The following is an 18,109-nucleotide window of genomic DNA, read 5'->3' as shown; positions in this document are numbered from 1 at the left end:
CATGCCAGGTTTAATAAACTTACAGCTATGGGAGTGTTTTTTTTTCTCTCCACTTCTAAGAATTTTCATTTACTGCTTATTTGTTTGGAGTAAATAGAGTTTTCCAGTATGGACTTGCAAGCTGACTGCCATGGTCATCAGTATTGACTCCGAAGAGGAATGGTTCTCAGACCAATGTGAACAGATGATAGAAGTATGCTCTTGGCGTTGGCAGCACTTGTCATTGTCACCGACAGCAATGATGCTGCTCTTCAAGTGGGATTTGCAGTTTCAAAGTAGCATCACGTTGACCTACATCTGAGAACCTGGTGAGAGAGCTCGGGGACTTGCTGCCACGTGGCACCTCTGAGTTAGGAAGGCACAAAGAGCTGATGCTGAAGAAGGACATGGTATCCAGAGGCCTTGGCTCGATAGGATTACAGTTCTCTTTTGCTCATTGTGGGCTGAATGTGCTCTTGCAATTGACTTTGCATCACTGAGCAAAATATCTGTCTCTGGCACAAAGAGCATGGGCAATGTTCCTTTGTTCTCCTTTAACTTATCTCGAAGGGCTCTACACTTAATTGCTGACCAATGAATCTGACTGCTGCCTGTGTCCTAATTGCCTGGTATTCACAGGAGAAGTGAGTGCGTCTGCTCACTTCCACGTGGTACCTCTTGTCTCCATCACCGATGTCTGTATATTTGCTCACCTGTATCTTCTGCAGATGGGCTGGCTGCAACCTCTTAGCAGGAACTCGGAGCTTTCCAGCTCAGCCAGTCCTACAGCAGTTGTCTCACATGGCTGGGGGTTTTGTCTTCCTGAATTTTGGCACTGGTGGACAGCTCTAGGTCTGAAGTGACAGGGTTGTGCTTGTGTTACGTGATGATGCAACTTTGCTGCTTCAAATCAAAACTTCTAGCAGGGGAGAGAAGACCATGCCAGGCCTGTTCACACAGGCCCTCTCTACCTGGCAACAGGTCCTTCTGGTGAAGGGGAGTTGGGACAAGGTTTTTACTAAGAGTTGGAATAATGAGAAAGCAAGGAAGTCACTGTCCATCAGATACTTGCTGAAAGTACTGTTTTGGGACTCCCCTAAAACCTGGTTTTGCTTCATAAACCTTTTGAAGAAATGTGGGGTTGGAGGCTTTTAATAATGCTGACTTCACATAACACAGAGTGTTTCAGATTGAAGACAGACAATCTGATGTATTTTGGCCTCTTGGAGAAGTATTTGCTAAGAAGTCTAAAGCCAGGCTTGGGCAGACCTCGCCCAAGTGTTTCATGCAGGTGCTGGAGGCCAACACAGATCAAAGTGAAGAATCCATTCCTTGATCTCCTTTGAAGATGGGATGCAGCAGGATAGCTCACAGCACCTCCTGGATGCCATGTGCTTCTGTCCCCTGGTATGAAGGTTCTGATTCCCAGCAGAAGATTGCTGCAAGTTCTGCTGTATGCCTGCACAAAGAAGCTCATCCCTGTGATGGGAATGCTGAATTTGTACTCCCACCCACTGTGTCACAGCTGCTTGTTCCTGTATTCCTGAACCTTCTGATCATAACAGGCGGGTCCAGGGCTGCTGGTGCTGAGTGAAGCTGGGATTTGAAGCAGGTGACAGCTGTGCTGGGAGCTGTGAGGGGGAAGAAACATGGCAAGGTGCATCGCTGGGAGGAGCAGGAACACTGACAGGTCCAGCCAAATTCTTGCTCTGAGAAAACTGAGTGATCACCAGGAGCTTTGCAAAGCAGAGGCAGCTAGGTGAGAGGCAAGCTCTGACTCTAATGTGGATGTGAGACCTCCCTGTGACAACTTACAGAATAACCCTTGTCATGTCCATGTGATTTGGGCCAGAATTCTTCCTTGTGTCAGATGGGGACTCTCATTCTGCCCTGTTTATCTTTAAGGCTGGTTTATCTGATTGTCTCTGCAGCAAGATGCTTGCAGGCTGTTGGTTGTGTGTGTTATTTACCTGCTGTGGTTTGGGGTGAGAACATTCTGGAAGTCAGCATCACAGGGTCTCTGCCACATGTGTTAGCCACCAGAAAAAGCCATGAAAGTATGTCATACTTCAGAACTGGGAAGACATGGGATTGGCATCTAAGGCAAATATGTGTTTTTCTGATCCTTGGCCTCTCTAGGCTTTTAGAAAGCTGCTTGTATTTCTTAAAATGTTACACCTGTAGTTACCAGCCACTGCTCGGTTTTTGAAACTGTAAAGAAAGATTATTTGTGCGCTTTCACTATTGAGAGCACTTGAGTGCAGATAGGCTATTTCTAAAAACCACTAGCATTTTATCTTTTTAGGAGAAAAATCCATTTTAAAATTAGACACTTCAGCAGCAATCAGGATATAATAGTTCTTTTAAATTTTAAATTAGAAGTATTCCTAAGCGTGGGGGCTACCAATTTTCAGTCTTACCCAACTTTTTCATTTTGGCCAGCGTGCATTCTTAAGGGAAACGCACCGAGTTACTAATTACTAAAATACAATTTGCGAAGGAAGGAAGAGTAGGCAGCAGAGCCTAATCAGGAATTAAATTTCACACCCCGAGGCATGAGCGGGTTCCCTGTACCTCCTTTATCCCCGTGCATGTGCATCTGTGCAGAGAGCCAAGCTGTGTCCCTTCGCTTCAGCTGTGTCCGAGCTGTCCCTTGTGACATCTGAGCTCGCCTGAACGCCCGGCGGCCGCTGCCGGCCGGCGCCTCGCTCACTCCTCAGATCACCAGCAAGTACTGTAGCTTTAATCAAAACCTTCTCCCTGAGGAGACTCGCCCTCCTTAAGCTGATTGATGTGTTGCAAACCTGTCATTCGGAGGGAAGCGTGAGTCACCAGATGATCGTTATTAGCCAAATCTAACGAGTAATAAAACTGTATACAGGGTATGCATTTACTGTGCATGTGTATATATTTTTTGTACGTTTTTACAGTTATTTCCTACACTTGATTTTATGACGCTCAGAAGAAGCGTGTCTGAGTCTGGTGAGAAACAAGAAGCTATTAAGAAAACCCGACCCTGTCACCTACTGTAGTTTTTATGGAGAACTGTGCCCAAACGAATACATGGATTTACAGCGCTATGCAAATTTTACTTTGTAAGTTGTCTCTTAAATTTTGCTTAAGTAGTTTATGCTGTTTTTTCTGGGCTTTCTGGAGAGAAGATGAATGCAAAAGCCCCGTCTTGTAAAATAAAATAGCTTTGGCTGTGTGAAAGTACTGTATATTAGAATCTCATTCACGCTTTCAGTTGCTTATTTAACTGTATGTGATTTTGTACACACTGTGATGGAATAGAGGGGGTTTAATTGTGCTTGAATGAAAAAGGGTGACTACCCAGCTTTTTTTTTTTTTTTTTTCAGTGTTTAATGAGCACCCCATAATGTAACTGGGAGATCTGCATCCTTTTCCTACTTGCCACTGATTTTTGTAACTAAATACGCACTAAGGGCTAATTTCTTTTTGCTTTGGTTGATTTCATTTCCATTTATGCTTTTTGGTCTCAGTCCTGCAAACTGACCCATGTGAGGGCCACATGTCTGCAGCAATAACCTGGATGGATTGTTCTGTGGGGATGGGAGGCAAGAACAAGATGAACCCTGTGGGCATTCCCTGCACAAAGCTTGTCCTTCAGAACTGCAGAGGGATGGTTCAGTACTGAGGCACTTACAGCAGCAATATATAAAATTTTGCATGGCTCCTCCAAAAGATCAGAATGGGTAAGGAGGTATCTTCATTTCCTGAAGAATCCTCCAAAGTCACCCCAAAGCTGTATTATCTAAGAATTTGACACTGCAACAAGGTAGGCTGGCCGTATGCAGAGATGCTGTAGATTAAACCAGTTTGTCAAATCTGACATCTTTAAAGTTTTTATTTTTCACTAGAAGATAAAGCACTTCCTCCTGTGTACACCAACATCATACGCTGTAGCTTTGTATGTGCTCTGTCCCCTGGGCCGTCAGCTCTTTCGCCTGTGTGATCCTTTAGCAAATGACATTTGTGTCATAATATCACATTCCTGCATCATCTTTTTGCTACCCTGCAAGCACTGGGTTCTTGGTTTCTCCTGCAGGTTTCCTCTTCCCTGATCTATTCTCCTTTGAATAGTCTAGGTTGGGCTGAGCTGCCTTAAAATGACAGATGCGTGGTGTCATGTGTCACTGTGTGGGAGGACCTATTTTTTGTGGAGAGGATGGGCTTCCATTCTTTAAGAGTATGCAAGCAGAAACTTTTTTGTCTTACTTCTGAGTTCTCACAAATACAGCTTTTCTTACCTCAGTGCCTCTGTTGGATCTCCTTGGATCCATAATTCATTTTTAGAGGACGATGACTTTGATCTGGAACCAACCAGTGTCAGACATCACAATTCCACCTGTGAGAAGCAGTGAGCAGCGGCGTTTATGGACAAGGGGAGGTCAGTGGGGCAGTGTGTCACTGCAATGTTTGACAGCCAGCACTGTATAAAGGAGCTGTGGAAATGAAAGACCATGTTTTCTCCATGGATGAAGGCACAGGGAATGTTAAGTGTTTTGTTCCTGTGCTAACCAGTCCACATCAGTGACCTTTAGGCTGTGGGAGCTTCTTACACACCCTCTCCTTAAGTTGCAAACACTGTTGGAGACTGCTTGTCATGGTGGCATTTTCTGTATGTACTTTCATCTCACTAATTCCATTCTTTTTCTTCCAATACTGCATTGATGTATTTGAGAAAAAAGCCTGGAATTCCATAAAAGCAATGCTGTCTTCTCAACACCCGATACAATCAGCTGCTGCACTGGGAGCAAGTTCATGGTTCAGATGTGCCACCCTCCTGAATGCTGCTATGTTGGGCAGAGGGCTTTTGGGGTGAGGAACAGGCTGATGCACTTTCTACATGCTTCTAAAACTGGAATCTGTTCTGAGAGGCTTGACAGAGTGCCTCTGTGAAACAAAACTTTGCATAGCAGGATTTTATAGGTAAGGTACAAGGTTAATAGCTGTGGTAGGGGTTAAGGAAATGCTCTCCTGGATTTCATCACATCCTATATGATGTGTCAGAGTCCAGTGCTCTCTGCCCAGGTTCTTTTAGCCATCCCAGATGTGGAGGGGATAACGATTAATTCCCCTTCCGGGTGTAACTCGGGGAGGTATTTAAACCACCAGTTGATCCACTCAGCTGTTGATCTGAACCAAAGGCCACTCCTGGTCCCTGTTGTGCAGAGCTCAAGTCAGCTTGCAGCGCCACAGCTGTGGTCTGTCACACCCCATGGCAAGGGACCTTGGCAGGCCTGAGAGGTGGGGCTGGTGGGAACTTCGTGAAGTTCAGCAAAGCCAGGTGCAAGGTCCTGCATCTGCACTGGGGCAATCCCAGACACAGCTAAGGGTTGGGTGGGGAAGGCACTGAGCAGCCCTGTGGAGAAAGACCTGGGGGTCACAGCTGATGGAAAATTCAACGTGAACCGGCAGTGAGCACTCACAGCTCAGAAACCAACCCTGTCCTGGCCTCCATCAAAAGGAACAGGGGCAGCAGGTCCAAGGAGATTTTCTACCTCTGCTCTGGTGAGACCCCACCTGCAGTCCTGTGTCCAGTTCTTGTGTCCCCCACATCAGAAGGATTGTTGTGGAATTGTTGGAACAAGTCCAGAGGAGGTCACAACATTGATAAGAGGACTGGAGCACCTCCCCTTTGAAGACAGGCTGAGAAAGTTGTCTTCTTCCTGAAGAAGAAAAGGTGGTGTGGAGACCTCAGAGCACCTTCCATAGTCTGAAGGGGCTACAGGAAAGATGGAGGAGGACTCTGTCAGGAACTCAGGTACTGTAGTGACAGGACAAGGAGTAATGGGCACAGACTGGAAGAGAGGAAATTTAGATTAGACAGGAAGAAACTCTTCACTGTGAGGGTGGTGAGTCCTTGGCACAGGCTGTCCAAGGAGGTTGTGGATGCCCCATCCCTGGCAGTGTTCAAAGCAAGGTTGGATAAGGCCTTGAACAACCTGGACTAGTGGGAGGTTCATCATCAGAACAAGATGGTCTTTAAGGTCCATTCCAACCTCTTAAAATTCTATGATTCCATTATTCATCCCCCATGCACATCACCCTCACTGATCTCCACTGAGCCTTCTCTCCTGCTAGGGGTTACAGGTCACCCACAAAAATAACATATACATTATCAATGCATTATATGAGACACATGCATGTATAGAAGTCCTCCATACTGCCAACATCATTACGTTCTGCTGTGATAAAGGTTTGTGCCAAAGGGACAGCACTGCTATGTTGAGGCTGCTGGGGCTGGAGTAGGCATTTCTGCTCTCTGCTGCAAAGACAAAGCACGTCGCTTCCCGGGGCATTTGCTAGAAAGCAGAGTGCCAAAAGCAGGTGCCCCTGTGCCATCGTGGTCACTGCAGAGATGGCACGTGACTGATGGGATCCAGGGAGCAGTGCAGCGTGGGGATTGAGAGACACACCGTACTATGCAGCAAAGCCAGTTTGTTACACCAGTCCCCCGTATTTATAGTTCTCTAAATTCCGTACAAAATTTTCCACTCGGACCCCTTTGCCCCTGTTCCCTTAGTAACACAGTCTATTTGGTTCTCAACTCCTCGTTACATTCTTCTGCGCCAGCAAAGTCCTTGTTACATCTTCTCTCATCGGAGCAGTCAGAGTGACCAGACATGATGTCTTCACTTTTGTTCTTGCCTTGAGTTTCTCTCTCCCATGGCTTCCACTGTAGCAGGGCCAAGAGGTTGGCGGTGCTACCCAGCACAGCTTCTGTCGCTGTCTGATCTTCCACAGTGCAGGGCACAGCTCACTCTCAGGACAGGTTCTTTGGCTTTGCTGTGACTTGCAGTGTGAAAATGAACTGCCTTCATTCTTCATGCCAAATTCAGTGCTGGCCTATTTGTTAAATCTTTTTTTTTTTTTTTTTTTTTTTCCCACTTCTGCAATGAAGTTACAAATAGTTAAGTGCTCGTGGTTGCTCCATTTATAAGGAAGATCCGCAGAAGAAAGAAACTAATCAGTTTAGGAACACATACAAATCTCCTCCCATTTTTGCTGCAATGAAATATGAATTCCACTAGTATTTTCAGGAAAATGCTAATTCTTGTTTGCTTCCTATCAGCTCAGAGCTACTTGTCAAAGGTAGGAAACCGCTGCCCTTTGCCTCTGTGCAGCAAAGCTGCTTTGTAGATGATAAAAGGAGGGTCCACTCTGCCACAGAGCTGAGCTGATCCCCTGAAGCTCCCTGCAGGAAAATCTTTTTTCTCTGAGGTTACTCCTCTCTTCACACAACTGCTGCAAGTGTCAAGTTTGACCAAACAACTCTGACTTCTTTTAGGCACAGCTGTGCTTCCTCCCAGCTGTGAAAGGCTTTACTTTAAGCAATTGCACAAAACTGAGGTATAGGGAAAATACAATCGATGCTGGATGGGCAGGCAAAACTCTTCCTTGTTTTGCTACTTTCTTCTTCTCATGTTCCACCCAGCACATAATCATGTAATTCCCATAATTTACAAAGTTTTATGGCAAAAATCTGATTTTTTTGAATTTAATTCTTTCTCTATTATTTAAAAATTTGAATGTTTTCAGTACAGAGCATTTATTTGGATTATAATGGCATAATCTACCAGAAGGATGCACTGCTTCCTCTCTGTTAGCAGGCAGGTTCAGAGGAAAACTCTAACTGAACATAATAAGAGTTTACCTGGCAAATACCCTATTTCTTTTCTGATTAATTTAAGGATGGATGAGACCTCGAACTGCTAAGAAATGCTTTTATGAAAAGGCTTTTGAATATTCCTCAGCTGTGAGGTGTGGACAAGATGGAACCTTGTGCTGCAGACTGTAACTCTGTATTTTTGGGGAGGGAAACTTGCTCACACCAGGGTTAGTTCCCTGCTGGATGGCAACAAAGAAACCACAGCCCCCCAGTACCCCTGGCCCAGAACTCCAGTAAGATTAGAAAGGCAGGCAAGGGAAACCTGCAAATTTGTTATTTCCTGAGAGTGTGCACTCTCTTGCTGGCAGCCATGCAAGAAGGCAGCTGGCCTATCTAAATTAAGTACTGCACATAATGGAACATAAATTATTGCTGTTAACTCCAAAGCGATAACGTGGTTAGGAAGAACAAATTGCATGGAAGCAATATAGGAGTTTTGCTTACTCTCAAAGGGACCTCTCGGTGGAGTAACCTCTGGAGCCAATGTTAGGTCTGGGAATTTTACAGGCACTAATAGGATTAGGCACATGACTTCCTTTTCAGTCTGATGGGAGTCAGTGTTTAATTCCCTTGGGCTTCTCAGAGATTTCAGCACAGGTTCAGAAGTGTCACCCAAAGCATCAGTACACCCAGATTTTCCCTTCTGTCTCCCTCAGACAAGAGTTGCTATCCCACTCATCAGAAGGGTAAAGGGCCTTGTACTCGGTGTGCAACCTGTGATGAAACAGTACTCACTCCCACTCAGGATACAAAACAAATCATCCTAACTATAGAGCATCTTTACAAAAATGAAGTATCAGATTTTTTTTGTCCCGTTTGCAATAGGAAACCTTATTTCTCAACAGCTCACTGAGGAGGGTTCAAGCTTAGTTTTACTCAGTTTGGTGCTCAGGGCAAGGCTCCCAGTACCCTCGTGTCTTCAGGCACAGCTGAAAAGGACTAAGAGGGTGTTAAAAGTAGTGAAGGTTTGCAGTGCTGCTACAGGACCTGGATTTAAGCAGCACCATCTGTTTGAAATATTTGCTGCCATATTATTTGGGGGGCAGTGATGGTTGGAGCAAGAATTGAGAGATTTCATTGTTTTTTCTCTCCCATCAGTGATATATTTTATTTTACAGTTGTCTCAGTAGCTTTATTACTAAGAGCACCAGGGTCTAATAGGATCAAAACTTGGAATAGAAACCTGTGGTGGAAATAGCCTGTGTGGCCTGGATGTCTTTGTGATCTCAAAACTTACACTACTGCTGAGTCTCTGGTTGTTTAGCCCTCCTCCTTACCCATGAAATCACACACATCCTGTCAATTTAACCCTCTAAAAGAGTCCTCCTGTCATGGCAGGACATAAAAATAAAATTATTCTGAAGGGGAGGATTCTCATCAGAATATTTACTTCTATGCTTATTATGTATGGCCTTCTGAGCCTCTACTTCAGACTTCATTATTCTTGTAGTACTTCAATTTTGCCACCCAGGGAGGACCTGCCTAAGATAAGCTTGCAAGGGAATCTAATTTCTAATTAATAATGCATTTTAATTTAACATCTAATAATTTTACATTCTAATTTGGAATTGAGCTTTCCCTTGATGGATGCAGAGAAGAGTATTTAAATAATGGTGTAACTCACTCTAAGATTCCCTCTTTCCTTATTCCCATCAGTTTTATGTTATCCCTTGGACATGTGTGAGCTTTTCCTCAGGCTGGTGTGATGGACAGAGATTAAACAATCATCCTTAGACAAGATCCTTATTGTCTAGAAAACTGAATCAGAATTTTTATGGTCTCATTCTTACCAACTTCAGTACTCTTCAGAAGCTACTCCTAACAAGGACGATAAATGAAGTAACAGCCCAGAACTGCTATGATATGTTTGTACAAAAGCATAATTACTTAGTAAAGGTGTATTTTAATAATGTTTCCTGTAATGTCATTTTTAAAGTGACCATATATCTATTTTCTAATTATCTAGTAAGTAAAAAATTAATAGAAATTAATATATTCTAGAGGAAAGGGTTGTCAATCCCTACCTGAGAGCTTAGGTGCAGACTGCAGAGTACAGCTGATAAAAGAGCAGTGAATTACCTTGTGAGCTGGGAGCAGGGAGCTCTCTGGCTGTGCACAGATTAATCACATTGTGCTGTCTCCAGGCCCTCATGGCAGGCCATGACAGGTTTCCTGTGTCTGGTGATGAAATCACCTTGCTGGTGGTGGTACCAAAGCCCCTGCACTTGAGTTGTGCATGGAAACATCCCAAGGGGGTGTCCCTTTACCTCCCCCTTTTCCAAAGAAGAGCCAATGTTCTATTATCTTTCGATGCTTCTAACTCCTCTCAGGATAGGGTAACTTTCCAGACAAACAACTCTTTTCTTCTAAGGTCTCCAGTCTCAAGAGGAAGTTCAGAATTATGTTGGGGTGTGACAGTCCTGGGACTCTGCCTTGGGCTCTCTGCCACTCATACTTGTGGCATAAATGAGAATGAAACTCCTGACAAAAACCTCTCTCATGAGTGAGGAGAATTGATTTCCATTTTCACACGTTTGAGCTGATGTTCTCATCATCATGGAGCTACTACACCTCCATGTTCAGCAGGGCTGGATAGTAGGGAAAAGCTGGGTGCTCAGGGAGCAGAGGCAGGTGATACAGAGAATTAGTATCCATGGAAAACCAGGATAAGTGCTGGATGCTCTCTGTTTGAATTCTGCTGTTCAAGACCTGCTAATTAGCCCTGTGTCTCCCTGCTGGCAGTTGAAATGTTTCTGTTTTGCAGCTCGGGTCTATCCTGAAAATAGCCCAGAGCTGCAGGAACTCCTGGGGCTTGAGGGCCTTCTCTGCCTGCTGGCACCTGACCTTGTTTCTGCCCACACTGTTTGAAAAGTTGTTTCGATTTCAGGGAGTTGTGGAAGGCTCCAAGATCACCGCACTATTGCTAGTTAGTTACTAAATATGTTTGAGCAGCTTGGGAAATGGATCTAAATGACGTGCTGCGGAAGAAGAAAAGCAGGCAAGGGCAGTGGTAGCTCAGCTATAGATTGAAATCCTCTGGTCTTCAGAATTAGCTTGGGGTAAGGGCTATCACATCTGCTTTTTCCTCTTCTTTCTTTTATGTGGTTCATGTGGTACAGGGGGAGCAAGAGCAGTTGCTGGCACCATTAGACACGTTACATTAACATCCTGGTAATGATGTTTATACTTTCCTACTCAAAATTTCACACTTTGAACTCGTTCCTCTTTGCTGAGGTGGGTTGGCGTGCTTGTAACACACACTCAGCACTTGATCTGAGTCCAAATGCCTTTCTCATGTCTGTAAGGTAGAGCTGCCTCTGATAACCCAAATGTGATGCCTTTTTGTGGCATCCTCCCTGGCTGAGTAGGATTTTAGAGAACTACTCAAAGCAAACTGTTTGGAGGAGGAAAGTCTGTCTCAAGGGCTGTTAGAAGAGAGGATCTGTCAGCAAAGGTTTCTTGGAATGCCACAAGGCACAGACTGATGTTGAAAAGCTTGTGAAGTTATGCTGGACAAATAGCAAGGTCAACCTCCTCCTCCTCCTCCTTGCTCCAGCTGCTCTGCCCTGGCTTGCTGGCCAGTATTTCTGTAGACTTCTTTCTTAAGTATTTTCAGCATTTCTATGATTTCTCTCATTTTCTCTCCCCTTCTTCATGTGGCTTGCTTTTCCTGACCCTTCTTGAAGTTCTCTGGTCCCACATTTCAACTTTGTCCCTCTAGTTTGTCCTGTGGTCATTTAGGGGTTTCAGGACAGGGACATACAGCAGCTCTTGCACAGTTACTGTCACCTTCCCTGCATTCCCATATTTTTCTAACTCTGATGATGGGGAACAGTTCACAAAACACAGCAGATTCTGCTGCAGAAATCTATGGATGGAATGAAAATGCTCTTGAATAGAGCTTATATGGAAATAAGTTCCCCACACTGGTTTTGTTGCTATTAAATACATTTCTGTCAATGATTCATTCCCACCAATATGAAATAAAAAGCCAAAATTCTGATTATTATGTACCACTAATGATTTGTGGCTGACATACTAATTCAAAAAGACAAGGAGGCTTTTAAAGTACTTATTTTTAAAAAAGGAATTTACAATCTTATAAAATTATTTTCCCAAATCTTGTCATTTTTTTTCTGTTTCTGCAGGTGGCTGTGATTTCATGAAATTAGTTAACTAAAACCAGAATTCCCTCAGTTAAACGTTCTGTACTTTTTGGTGAGAGTTTTCTGAATGCTGCCACAAATCAAAGTGAAAACATAAAATTATGCATTTGATTCTCTCCTGACTCATTGAATAATTCTTCCTTTGGGGTAAAGTTTCATTAATTCTGTAAAACTTAGTTACAGTTATTATGTTGTTTTTAATCCCAAACACTGTATAGAGTGATGGTCATCTCAGTAGAAACCCACAGACTTCAATATCCAAAATTTCCAAGTATTACCAAAAGTATCAAAGGAAAATGTAAGAAATCCCTACAAGCAAAGGTTTATACTTTAACCTTACTGGAAATTTTTGTTTGAACTTTCCCCAGAGGTGAAAGTTGATGCTCAGCCTGAAAAGGGAGGCTTTCTCCAGAAATTCCTTTAGTTTTTCATTCCAAACTTTGTTACTGTTAAACATTCAAATATTCATCTTCCCCATAAAGTTTCTCTTCTGTAATCATTTTCAGGTCAGACAGAACTTAAAACTTTGGTAAAAAAGCAAATGTATAAGCTCTCTCCTACCATTCCACCCAGGACTGGCCATCTGCAGGCTCAGTTTTAAGTAGGGTGACAATACATCAAAGTCTGGATATTATTTCATTAATATCTCTGGCATAATCCTACACTAAGTCATTGCAGGGAAACCAACCCAATCTGTTAAATGAGATTATTGTAAAAACAAGCAGAACTGGACACTTTTCCTACAGCAAGGTTGGGATAGGCAAGAGATTGCGAAGGGACTTTGGCTGTGCCAGCTGACCCCAGCTGGCCAAAGGGCTTTTCCTTACATACAATACAATGCCATAAGGTCATGGTCACCAGTAAAAACTGAGACAGAGGAAGGGAGATTTCTGGCTTCCAAGGTGGCTTCTGCTTGGAGAATGGTTGGTCTGCACATGAGAGGTGGTGAGTGATTTCCTTTGCTTCACTTCTTTTTCCTTCACCTAATAAACTCAAACTTTTAATCTCAACCCATGTGCATTCCCACTTTTATTTCCCTTCTTTTATCCCCTGTCCTGCTGGGGATGGGAAAGTGTTTGTGTGGCTGCTGGCCAGGCTCAACCCACTACATCCAGCAGAAATGTCAGAGTGAGGTCAGATATGGAGAATATAAAGGTAAGATTTTTCATGGCAAAACTTTACTTGGATTTTATATGAAGGAGAAGATACAAGAAATCCATGACTGTTATTGCTAACAAATCCTGGGATCCTAGGAGCTACTGATTATCTTACAGGGAGTCAGATAACACTGGAGGGGGGGAATTAAGTTGTCCTGTAGACACTGCTGGCTTTGTCTTCATCCTGACTGAAACCTGGCATAAGAATTTTACTTTCCTATCAAACCTTCGCCTGCTGATGAGCATTTCCTTTCATCAACACCATTCTTCTGTTTATCTTTTCTCTCTCTGCCTCCCCAAAATAGGATGGTTGTCATGAATTTCAAACTCAGCAGGAACATTTTCAAATGTGGATTTTCCCCCATAATGGACATTGCATCAAAACATAAGACAATTAGGGATAAACTTTAAGTGCTTTCCTTTCATTTTCCTGCTGCTTAAATATTTGAAAGAAATTCACCAAGAGTTGTCCCAGTAGAGACCTGAAGATTGACATCATATTTTAGGATTTAATGTTGTAACAAAGAGGCAGGATTTAATTAACCTTCTTGCTCTTTGGGAGACCTGAGACAGGGGATCCAGTTACTCAGAAAACCACTGCTGCTTCTCTTGCAGTTACTGAGTTCATTAATCTCTGTGTTATGTTTTACAGCTATGTTTTATTTTGATCAACTTAAAGTGCCAAATATTCATTTTACAATTGAATTCCTTGTCCCGCCTTGCAGAGCACATCATTTAAACAAACCAGTAACAGAAGAGGAGCAAGGGAAAAAAGAAGGAAATGGAAATTCAGGAGCAGAAAATGGTGTGGGATATGCTGACTTCCTCGGTTTGCCTGACACCTGACACCCACCTGCCACTGGGTTTCTAGATATAAAATACAACAGAACAGGACAATGAGAAATTTAACCCCTGCTTTACATAAACTACCAGACAATATACACAAACAGCACCTCTGAAACCAGTTTCTTCCTCTGAAACAATTCTCACCTTTCAAGTCAGACTTCATTCCTCCTCCAGGAGGGAGAGTTCCCAAAAGCCACAAAAACTGCCCATGAAGCTAGCCTAACCCAAAGCCAGCCAGGCAGTACTGATGGGACTGCCTGGTGGCAGGGGCTATTGGGTGTATAAATCTCTAAGTCATCAATAAGAAGAAGCATCACAGAAGAGCAACTGTGCAAAATTCTGACGGAAGAAAATTTTGAATTCTGTATGGTAACTTATAAATCCTGTTGCAGAGAGAAGCTGTGAACTGAGGGAGAAGTGACAAGGCTCCATGATCAGAGTGCACAGACAAAGTGAAAGTTGGAGGAAGAGACACCAGCTCCTGCTAATGAAACAATTAATGAAGTGCAGTTAAAGCAAGTGAGTGTGATGTGCAGAGCCTGGGTGTGGCAATATAACGAGTTTATGTGCCTTGTTTTGGGAGAGAGTCTTTTTCTGAGGTTGTTTTTCCTGCTAGAGCCCAGAGTGTTGATGGTGTGTGCTATGGCCCTGCTCTGTCAGCACACCTCTGCTCTGTGCAGAAGCCAGGCTGCGGAGTAGGGATGAAAAGAAAGGCTGCTGTGCTCTTCTGACCACACTGACCTGAAATCCACAGGAAAATGAGATGCACAGACTTGGAAACCAGGAAACTCTTCCTGGTTTAGTAATATACATGCAGTCTTTCCATCCAGTCATACAGATGCCTCCTAGATTAATCTGCTCCTCAAAGATCCATCCCAGAGGTGACCTACTTGGGCAATAAGCCTGTGGCTGGAATAGAAATGATATTGCTGGTACATTAAAGCATTTGTACAGACTCTGCCTGGCCATGAACTACCTCAGATTCAGCTCCTCCTTTCTTGCTGACTCCTCAAAGTGCAGGCATAATTCTGCCCTGCTACTGTGGCAACACAAAAGTTTTAGGCACCTGGCACCCAGCAATCTAAAATGGTGAAGAGAATTTGCTTGGCTAAAGAGACTGATGGCAAGAATTAAATTTTATCTTGCCATAGATGTGAGGTTGAAAAATTGGAATGAACTACAGCACCATGGTGGCCTGGTGTCTGCAATGATTATGTTTTGTGGATATGAAATTAATTTTCACTTAAGACATGTAATGATTTCTATTAGAGACAGAGAGTATTTTAGTTGGTGTAAAGGTGAAAGGAAAAGAAAAATTCTAGTTAGCTTTCAAGTGGTCCCCTTTTCCCTATTTTTCCCAAAAGGAAAATTCCATCCATTCATTTCAAAATGCAAGATAAAACCAGAAAATTGTTGAACTCCCAGTTTCCAAATGCTTGATTTTTTTTTTCTCTGTGTACTTTTCTATAAAGATCTACTTTTCCCATGAGAGACCAGTCAATTTCACTTTCTGGTCAAATTGACTTTCAAGTGCTCTTGGCAATTAAACACCTGAGACACAATGGAAAGTTGTTTTCTTTAGTCTTCTTGACTATATTAACGAGTCTGTCTTGTGTTTTGGGAAGAAGAAGATGGTTTAAGAATAAACCACAAATAGAGATGTATTTGCTTCACTTGCTATCAAAAGCAGCAAGCTGGGCTAGAGCATGGGTTTTCTCATTTTTTTTTGTCAGGGGTTTTGGTTTGTTTGTTTTTTGTTTGTTTGTTTTTAAGAGAAACAGCTATACTGAAACATAAAAACTAGAGAGGAAATTAAATTACTTATCAAATTCTATAGCGTTTAAAATGCTAATCCCAATGAAGTTATTGGCTTTATCTCTAATCTCTGAGAAAAGGGGATAAATGCATTTGACTTGAGTTTACCTGCTTCCCTACCTGTGCTGTTCAGGATAGATGCACAAAATGAGTTACTTTGGAGCTTACTGGGAGGAATTTCTAACTTTTTAAAAGTGCATAGTGTTTTTTCTTTTCTGTTTCAGTAAATAATTTTTGCCATAAACACTTTTATAGTATGAGTGATAAGTTTAAGTGATGACATTTTTAAAATAAATTGTACCATGATATGTCTTGACTCTCACAGCACTGAAAAATGTTCATGTTCAGCTGCTCACCTAAACCTGAAAATCAGGTAAAACATTTTATTGTGCTCTATAAGGTTCTTAAAGTCTGACTGTGCCAAGGAGACAAGCTTTGTTACAGCCAAGGTGAAAGCAAATTTCTGTGCAAATGTTGGTGAAAATATTCAAATAGGTAACAACTAATAATCCCCACAGTAAAATAGCAGAGATAAAATTGGGAGTATTCAGCAGTAATAAGGGATAAAATATGTTACAAGAATGCTGTAATTGTCTTTGAATCAACATTTTAAGTCCAGAAAAGAGGGTTATGGTTTTACTGAAAGAAAAATCTAAACAAATTGACTTCTGTAAATAGTTGAACATGCAAACCACCTAAGCACAACGTCACTGTGCAATAATGAATCATGATTAATTCACATATTACTTATAGTCCTACCTGAGGTTACATTTGGCTTTACACATGTCTACAGTGTTTTCCTTTTTTTATCCATTATGGTAGGCTACTTTCAATATTCTCTTCTAGATCTTACTCACTTTTGTTTGAGACAGTAAGTGCAAACCCTCTAAGTTTAGGATTCTTCAGTGGGAAGAAACTGCAATGACCATTGTGAACAGTAGATTTATTTAAAGGAAAGGAATAGTATCTCAGTCTAAAGAAAAACAAGGGTCAATCTTATGGATCTGATACCACTAATTAGACCCAACAGAAGTGTAATGGGGTGTTATTATCTTTATGCATTTAAAACCCTACATTATAAACCATTAAGCTTCAAGGGCCACATTCACTTATATATCTGAAGTCAGTGGAAAATAAGATCCCTAATGCAACTTACTCCCATCAAACTAGCCGGGAACAGCCATGGGAATGACACATTGGCAGATACCCACGAAGTCCATCAAAGCCTCACAGAAGTCCTGCAACAAATTTAAATAAGATTCATTTTAATAAAGAGCATCTCTTTTATGAGGAGAGCCTCCGGGAGCAGGGGCTGTTTAGTCTAGAGAAGGCTGAGAAGGGATCTCACCCATACATATAATTATCTCCCAGGAAGGTGCCAAGAGGATGGTGCCTGACTCTTCCGTGCTGTCCAGCGACATGAAAAGCAACAATGGGCATGAACTAAAACACGAGAAGTTTCACCCCTACGCAAGGAGGAACTTCTTTCCATTGAGGCTGGCTTAGCTCTGTGTGAAAAACGCCAATCACTCGTTTTTAAAATTTTGAAAGTTTAATAATAAATAAGATGGTTATAAAAATAGAAATAAAGTAAAAAAATTGAATAATTAGAGTTAGGGCAATACGAATAAAAAACAAAGTTACAGACGTCTGGGTGCCTCCCTGAGCAAAAAAGCTCCGAAGAAGGACCCCTGTTAACAAAGGATGATCTCTTAAAAGCAATAGCCTGTTGAATATTCATACATTTCATACATGATGCATAAATTCCATTCAAACAAAGAATTGTCTCTGGTTAATATCACTTTTTTCTTTTAATCTCTATGGCATCCACAAGGCTGAGAGAGGCAGGAGGAGTTGGTCTCTTCTGATAAGGAAGTGGTAAATTGTTTTTTCTCTGAAAGATTTACGTTTTCCTGTGGTTGGTACATAAAAACTACATTTTAACTACAAAACTACATTTACCATACTATCAAAATATTAATACAACATTAACAATCAATACAACATAATAGATATAGTAAATATCTTGCGTAGAGCCATATAATATGCACTTTTCACACTCTGGAACAGCTGCTCAGGGAGGGCGTGGAGTCTCCCTGTCTGGACACACCCCAGACCCACCTGGACACGTCCCCGTGTCACTGCTCCGGGTGACATTGCCAGGGCAGGGGGATGGACTGAGTGATCTCCAGAGGTCACTCCAACCCCGACCATTCCGTGATTCACCCCGTTCGCGCCGGCTGTCAGGGCTCAGGGCGGCCCGGGTGGGCTCTGACCCTCAGGCCCTCCCTCAGGGGCAGCCCCGCCCCGGCTCCCCGCGGCTGCCGGGGCCGCAGCCCGGCAACCCTCACCCCGCGCCCGGGCCGCGCTTCCCCCTCACTCCCCGCCGCATCGCCCCTTTTCCGGGTTCCCCGGCGGCGGCGCTCCCCGGAAGCGGTAATGCCTGCCCG

General features: G+C 42.9%; 1 long non-coding RNA gene across 1 annotated transcript; it reads right to left on the bottom strand.

Moving 5' to 3' along the window:
* Positions 1 to 27: 27 nt before the first annotated feature.
* LOC120749517 (uncharacterized) lies at positions 28 to 18,004 on the bottom strand. The gene is made up of 3 exons (XR_005699676.2): positions 17,781 to 18,004; positions 16,816 to 16,897; positions 28 to 5,804 (listed from the first exon to the last, which is right to left on the bottom strand). It is a non-coding gene; the product is annotated as an uncharacterized LOC120749517 (long non-coding RNA).
* Between the last annotated feature and the right edge of the window lie 105 nt (positions 18,005 to 18,109).

The sequence above is a fragment of the Hirundo rustica genome, chromosome 2 (assembly GCF_015227805.2).
Source record: "Hirundo rustica isolate bHirRus1 chromosome 2, bHirRus1.pri.v3, whole genome shotgun sequence".
In the NCBI taxonomy this organism is placed as follows: domain Eukaryota; kingdom Metazoa; phylum Chordata; class Aves; order Passeriformes; family Hirundinidae; genus Hirundo; species Hirundo rustica.
This window is presented reverse-complemented; position numbering and strand designations above follow the sequence as displayed.